Source organism: Podarcis vaucheri (genome assembly GCF_965113315.1).
Source record: "Podarcis vaucheri genome assembly, chromosome: 2".
Classification (NCBI taxonomy): domain Eukaryota; kingdom Metazoa; phylum Chordata; class Lepidosauria; order Squamata; family Lacertidae; genus Podarcis; species Podarcis vaucheri.
Window position 1 is genome coordinate 46,897,072 of NC_138760.1, and position 7,658 is coordinate 46,904,729.

Sequence of the window (7,658 nt, forward strand, 5' to 3'; positions counted from 1 at the left end):
GGTAAAACTGCCACGGCTCATTTATTTCATAACATTTGTATACTGCTTTGAAAACAAATAACCTCAAAGCGGTTTTATTATTAACAATATAACACACCTTTACTCCAAGGAGCTGAAGGTGGCATGCACGGTTATCATCATCGTCCCCCTTTTATACTTACAGTCACAACAACCCTGTGAGGTAATTGGGGGGGGTGTGAGAAGGAGACTGGAGCCAAGGCCACGCAGGGAGCTGCATGGCAAAGAGTGGATTCGTCCCACGCTCTATCCACTAGGCCACTCTTATCTCCCCTGTATGTGCTACTGAATTTCAAGGCAGAGATTCCCTATAACTCGCTAGTAAGCACTGAGGCACAAAGCCTTTTAAAGGGGAGCCAGAGACAGGAATAGGAAAGGCCGAGGAGGGAGGCAGCCCCTCCCGCCTTGCAACATCAACTTTGCTAGACTGGTCATGTTGTGCAGATGCCTGATTATAGTCTTCCAAAGCAACTACAGTGGTACCTCGGGCTAAGTACTTAATTCGTTCCGGAGGTCCGTTCTTAACCTGAAACTGTTCTTAACCTGAAGCAACACTTTAGCTAATGGGGACTCCCACCGCTGCTGCCATGCCACCGGAGCACAATTTCTGTTCTCATCCTGAAACAAAGTTCTTAACCCAAGGTACTATTTATGGGTTAGCGGAGTCTGTAACTTGAAGCGTATGTAACCCGAGGTACCACTGTACCTCTATTCCAAACTTAAAAATGGAAAGCGTAATACTGGTGGTCAACAAAAGAGGTTTAAAGACTGTTTCAAGGCAATTTTTTTAAAATGTAGTATAAACACCAACAATTGGGAAACACTGGCCGGCGAGCGTCCCCACTGGAGAACAGCCTTGACCAAAGGTGTCGTGGGCTTTGAAGACACTCGAACTCAGGACGCAAGGGAGAAACGTGCTAAGAGGAAGGCAGGCTTGGCAAATCCACACCGTGATCAACTCCCGCCGGGAAACCTGGGTCCCCACTGTGGAAGGACGCGTGGATCCAGAATTGGCCTCCACAGTCACTTACGGACTCATTGTGTGGTAGAAAGATGAAACGCCGAGAGAGAGAGATTCCCTGCGCCCCATCGGCGCTACCACGAGGAGGCTCTAGGTGGCTACCTAGGGCAGCCCAGCGAGCTGGGGAAGAGGCGCTCTGACCGCAGGAGAAGGGCAAAGACGGTCCCAACGCCAACGCCGCCATGGTGTGCGTATGTGCTTGAACTCCTCAAACAGCAGAGGGCCGGAGAAGGCAGGAAGCTCCGATACAGGGAGGAGTAAGAGAACCGCCAAACAAGGGGGGGGGGGTTTGATCTCAGCGGCACTGGCGGGGGCGGCTCAGTGCAAACCGTGCAGGAGGTGGCTGGCGAGTACGCAGGGCTTTCCGTGGCCCGAGCAAACCGGCGCACTCGCCCGAAGTGGAGCCGAGGAGCGCCGCTTGCACGGAGAACGCAGCCGCGGACTGCTCTCCTCGCAGCGAAAGCGCCGGCTTAAGCCAAAGAAGTGAAGCTGGTAAAGGAGGAGGAGGAGCGTTTTTTTCCAATCCGAAGTGCTGAGGCCGGTGCGGGGCGCAAGGTTAGGCGGCTTCTCTTTTGGTGGCGCTGAGGGGTTGGCCTCATCTGGCGCCTCATCGGGCTGCCCATAAGGTAGCGGTGGGTGTAACGACCCCCTTGGGGCCGAGGAGCTTTTTTGCTTTTGTCCTCTGCGCATTCACGCCTTACAGTTGAAGCACGCGGCTTCCCCGCCCCCAATCTTGGGAATTGTAGTTTGCACCCACACCCGAGCTTTAGTTCCTAGCGCCCTTAACGAACTACAGTACCCCCAGTTCTTTGGAGGAAGCCGTGTGATTTAAATGTATGGTGTGGGTGTGACCATTACGAAGCAGGAAGCCCCTGATTCGGATCTCGCTGATGTCGCAAACCCGTTAGGCAGTATATAAATTGTATGAAATAAGAATAAATTAAAAATTCAGGAAAACCAGCAGAGTTTTGTGAACCTTAACGATTTAACAGGCCTAAAGCTTTTAAGAGCTACAGCCTACTTCATCAAATAGAAGTGAAGTTCATGAAAACATGATCCACATAGTCAACGTAAGTCTGTGAAGGTGCCACAAGCCTCCTCATTTTGCTGCAAGAGTCCTACAGTGCAATCCTAACCATTGTCAGAAGTAAATCTGAATTTAGCAGAGCATACTCTGAGGTCAACAGAATTAAGGTTGGAGCCTAAAAGGACTACCATTATGGAAATCATCGTTTGCATGGATGACAACTAAAACACTTTGCAAATGTTAAGTATTATCACTATTGGTGAGATCTCTCAGGAGGTGCTATAAACCACCATCTCCCAGCAGGAAGTGTAACTTGCCTAGATTGGGGAGATACTGAGAGCAACAGCTCAAGACACAAATATGGGGAAACATGAAATCTAATAAAAATGGATTTTCTGGTGTCTGAACTGTACCAGCCCTATCTGGTAGTTATTTCCTACCCCCCCTCCCACTTTCAGAGACAGGGAAGGATAGGATTATCTATATGGAATAGAAACCCAGGAGGAGCAAGGAGCTTGCTTTATGAAAGCAAACAGGCCTTATCTGCTAGCTAGGACTTACCAGGGTTCTTGGGTTGCCATCTGGAGACATTTATTCTGGGTACAAGTAAGCTAATGGCTTTCATGAGAGCTTTGCTGCAGCTCTAGGGTGGATATGGGAGGTGGAGGAGTGAGTGGGAAAGACCTCTCAATGGGGGTCTGGGCTGCAGAATCGGGGGCTCAGATTAAAACACTGCGCACACACTCTCTTTCTCTCTCACACACATACACTCTCACACTGTTTCCATGCCCTGGCAGTGCTCCAGTCTCACACTACAATGGGCTGCTGTTTTCAGTCTTCTGACACAGCTGGCAGCTTGATGGGAACAGCTGGTTGCCTGAAAGGGAATGTGGAGTGGTCCTTGGCTTTAGGTTGGGGGGCCCCCCAATAGGGGCTGAGCGACGGAGCTTCTCCACCTCTCCAGCCTAGCCGTTGTTGAGTGAAGCGGCAGCCAGTTCTGCGCAGAACTGGAAAGGATGGAGAATTGCCCTAGCAAAGCTGTGCTCCCAGAACAGACCTTTATGATGTGGGGGGATCAGAGAGAAACACAGGGGCCTTGAACAAAAAAACTTAACTGGGGGAAAAGGTCTTCCCAGGGCATAGTCTGAGAAAGTACAATGCCACCATCTTGCTGAAGTTAACCAGGCCTGGCTCTGTGGAGTGCTTGAATTGGAGAGAGACTGCTTGGGAACCCCATGTACACTGCCTTGAGTTCTGTGATGGAAGAAAAGTGGGACATGTACTAAATAACATAAATACTTTAAATAAAACTTCCATGTAGAATTCATGGGCATTTAGCAGACTGCTGGACCACTTTTGTTTTCTTTGGCCCTCATTCCGGTATCCAAGGTCTGTTTTTTCTTGCTATGTGGTTCTTCTTTTTCTCTTGCTTTTCTGAAATTGTATTTATCATTTCACAGTAGTTTCTTGCCCCTGCAGCGAAGGATTGCTGGTGAGGCTGGTGGGACCATAACCCTTTGCCAAACCAAGTGGGAGTTGTGTGGAATATTGTGGTGGACAGAATGTTAGAGGTGAGGTAGAGGGGGGAAACTGGGTTGAAATCCCTGTTCAGCCACGAAGTTCATTGGTTCATCCAATTATTTATTACAGTTTGGGGAATGGCTGACACTCAGTGACAGAGCACACAGTTGGCATGCTGAAGATCCCGACTCTACTTCTCAGCATCTTCAGGAAGGTGTGGGGAAACCTCCTGTCTGAAATCATGAAAAGTCACTGCTGGTCAGTGAATTTATTACATTTATATTTCCAACAAGCACAAAGTGGCATATGTGGTTCCCTCCCTCCTCATTTAATCCTGGCAACAAACCTGTGACGTAAGTAAGGCTAAGAAGCAATGACTGGCCCAAGGTCATCCAGTGAGGTGCATGGCCAAGTGGAGATTTGAACCCTGGTCTCCCAGGTCCTAGTCTGTCACTGACTACTGTACCACACTGGCTCCTTGGACCAACCATTTGACTTGGCATGGCAGCTTCCTATGATCTTGTAAGCCACTTTTGTATCATGGCGTTGCTCTCAAAGCCATTAACAGACAATTCAAACTGCATTTAACTATTTAAAAGCATTTATGTGCACCATTTAATATTTTAAAAATCTCTGCATAATAAAAACACAAATCAGGTTACAAGAACACATCAACATCCAGAATAAAATGAGAGCCATTTTCTCTCAGCCTAACCTACCTTGCAGAGTGATTGTGAACATCGAATGGGATAACATTCTATGCATGCAATTCCATGAGCTGCTTTGAGGTAGGGTGAGGCATAAATCTAATCCCAAGTCAAAATTGTTTAGACTTGTATCCAACAGTTGCATGAGCAGAAGGCAGCTTACACAACTGACCTTTCTTTTCCTCCTGTGCCCCCTGAAAAGGTACTCTGGAGGGTTAAAGAGGGACCTACCTACTGTACATTGTGGGATGTGTTATACGGGGCTGCAGTGGGAGGAAGCTGAAATCTGAAATCAGGTGGATGAGTCCTGCATCAGTGAGTGTCGCCTCCAGATTGTCAGGCAAATACCAATAAATTTAGCTTTGTGCCACTAAAGTGGATTAAAGCGCTCTGGCACCCTACTGGAAAAAATCCACTTAAAACATGGACTTTTTGCAGTTAAGAAAGCATTACCTTGAAAAGTGTGGGATGAATAATGATTAACAGGTAGATCTATAAACACTGCAATAGGAAATTGGGGTGGCTGCTCATTATTGTATAACCTCCCCACAAACAGTTTGGTATGAATGGTCAATAAAGACCGGACATATAGTCTAAACTCCACATAAACGTTGTGCAAGTGAATCTGGATGAATGCTCAACAAACTGGCTGTCTAGAGAAGCACAAGTACTATGTAGAACCTCTCTTGTTTTCTGACTATTTCTAAACCCAACTTTGAAGCAGGAATGTGAACATTAGAAGAGCCTAGGCTGATCAGACCAAAGAGATGAAAAAGCTCAGCATTCTGCTTGCCACAGAGGCCAACGAGATGCCCCTGGGAAGCCCTCCATCAGGACACAAGGGCAATAGCCCTCTTCTGCCAAGGCACACTACCTCTGCTCAGGGGGACAGCATATCTCCTATGTAGACAGCATGAGTAGCCACCATTGATGGAGTGGGTGCCCAATTACTCCATTGTTAAAGGATCCACCAGGGTTGCTGCAAAACTCTTTGCATTTTAGTGTTTTCCCTGTTGCTCTCCTAGCTTTTTACAGGCTGGGTTTGTGGTTGGTTTTTCTGACTTTCAGTGCCAACTTTTCATGTCTGGACTAGCAGTTGCTACTGATGCACCTGGTGAGAGGAGGGGTGCATGAGACAGTTGGTGACATGGTTAATGGGGCCTGGCCTTGCTGCCTTTTTTGCCCTACGTTTCCAGGATACAGTACTACCACCACCATCACCAGTCCTGGGCCCAGGAAGGGATTTTGAAAAGGCAGACCTTCAAATCAGCTCTCTGGCAATGGGAGTAGGAACAAAGGAAGCCACCTTTGCCCAATTCAAGCCACTGGTCCCACTATCTCAGCACTGTCAACACTGACTGGCAGCAGCTCTCAGACCAGGAATCTTTCCCAGACCCACCTGGAGATGCCAGGGATTGAACTTGGGGTCTTCTGCATGCAAAGCAGATTCTCCAGCACTGAGCCACAGCCCTTCCTGAATGAAATTGGACCTGGAATCTATGAGTAGGATTGGGTGGCATGAAGACAAGGCCGTCCCAAGACATTTTGCCGCCTGGGGAAAAGCCTTTCCCCACTCCATGGACAAAAGCCTACCAGACTGGCAGCTGAATCATACTTAAGCACAGCACTTCAAAAGACCCCAGGGCATATGATAAGGATTTTGTAACATTGGCCTTTTACCTTACTAGAAGAATGCATGTGAAACACTTTGAGCACTTAGAAAGAGTGTTGAATAAATACTAGAGTGATATAAATCATGTTGTAGCCAAAACATCCAGCAAATACTTAAAGCACCCAGGAAGAAGACTGTGAGTCAGGGACTCCAGGGTTGCTATATTTCTTATTTCAAAGAGCAGCCTCTCACATTGCTGGAGAACCTGCCTAGAGACCATAACTAACATACTCTGTTTCAGAACATTGCAGCTCTCTGGGTTAAATATCACATTGCTGGCTTGTGGCTTGTTTTCTTTCTGACCTGTGCTCCTACAAGAGGCATTATTCACACATTCCCTGGCTGCTATGGAGTTAGTAATGTAGGGCTAGATGCAAGTGAGCATGAATACAAAGGATTGGAGAGTGAGGTGGTCAGGACAGATCACGGCATATTGGCTTCACTGTTCACGTGTCTGATCCGGCAGAAGGCTAAGGGGGAAACCCCTGGTCAACAGCTTAAACGGAAGGTATTTTGCGTGGCCTGGTGACTGGCTCCTTCTTTGCACCAGAGAAGCAGGAGTGGCCTTTGTTTTCACTAGCAGAAGGGAAAAGACTCAGTTGTTACTCTCCTTCCTATTCTGGGCCCATCCAAGCTGTTGGGGTGGGAATGTATTCTGCAAGAAATCATTGATACAATAATAGTACATTAATGGGGTATATATACTGCACCACCTTCCAGTATATAACTTATTCCACTTTTTCTGTGATGCTTCCCCAGTGTTGCTGCCTTACCGCATTCTGAGGGGACAAACTTGCACTATCCTGCAACAAACGTGGGACTCAAAGAAAACCTGGAACATTTGCGGCGTAAAAGCAACAGGATTTCATCGGGATGTTCCATGCATTGATTAGAAAGGAAGTGTGGCATGACTGTTCTGAAACTTTTACAGGCATGTATGGTACTGAAACGGGTCACATATGAAGTGCCCTGATCCAATCATGAACATAAATCATAACGAATGCACAATTAAAAAAGGAGGCCTCATAGCCCCTGACCTTCCTCCCACCAGTTCCTCTTCTCTGCCCTCACAATACAAGCAAAACAAAAAAGGCAGAGAGCAGTGCAGGAAGGTGAGGGAAAGGCAAGGCAAGGAGGAAAGGCAAGCCATAAGGAGGTGCCCAAAAAGCAGTGCTTTTTTTCTTTCTTAGAAAATGTTTAAGGGTACTCTCATTTTCCTACTCATATTGAAATAATGCCCCTCAATGAGGTCAAACTTAGATTCACAAGATGTTTAGGGGTATGCTTACCCCTGTGTCCCCCCCAGAAAAAAAGGACTGCAAGAAGGAATTAATGAGAAGGAAAGTGGGCAGTGCATTTCGATAAAATGAAAGTGAGGCAACTATGCCCCGGAGAAAGTTTCTTGAAATACGGTGGTACCTCGGGCTAAGTACTTAATTCGTTCCGGAGGTCCGTTCTTAACCTGAAACTGTTCTTAACCTGAGGTACCACTTTAACTAATGAGGCCTCCTGCTGCTTCTGCACCGCTGGAGCACGATTTCTGATCTCATCCTGAAGCAAAGTTCTTAACCCGAGGTACTATTTCTGGATTAGCAGAGTCTGTAACCTGAAGCGTATGTAACCTGAGGTACCACTGTAGTTTTTCTCAGTAGAGAAAGGACATCAATGTTTATGTCCTCAAATAAGGTCTTT

The 7,658-nt window shown here is 47.1% G+C and overlaps 1 long non-coding RNA gene across 2 annotated transcripts; it reads left to right on the forward strand.

Annotated features, from left to right (window-relative positions):
- The first annotated feature begins 849 nt into the window (after positions 1-849).
- Positions 850-6,812, forward strand: LOC309527641. Of its 2 annotated transcripts, none has more exons than XR_014217275.1 (3): positions 850-1,296; positions 3,717-3,845; positions 6,726-6,812. It is a non-coding gene; the product is annotated as an uncharacterized lncRNA (long non-coding RNA). The 2 variants fall into 2 exon arrangements; XR_014217276.1 differs by lacking the exon at positions 6,726-6,812 and adding an exon at positions 5,491-6,048.
- The last annotated feature ends 846 nt before the right edge of the window (positions 6,813-7,658 follow it).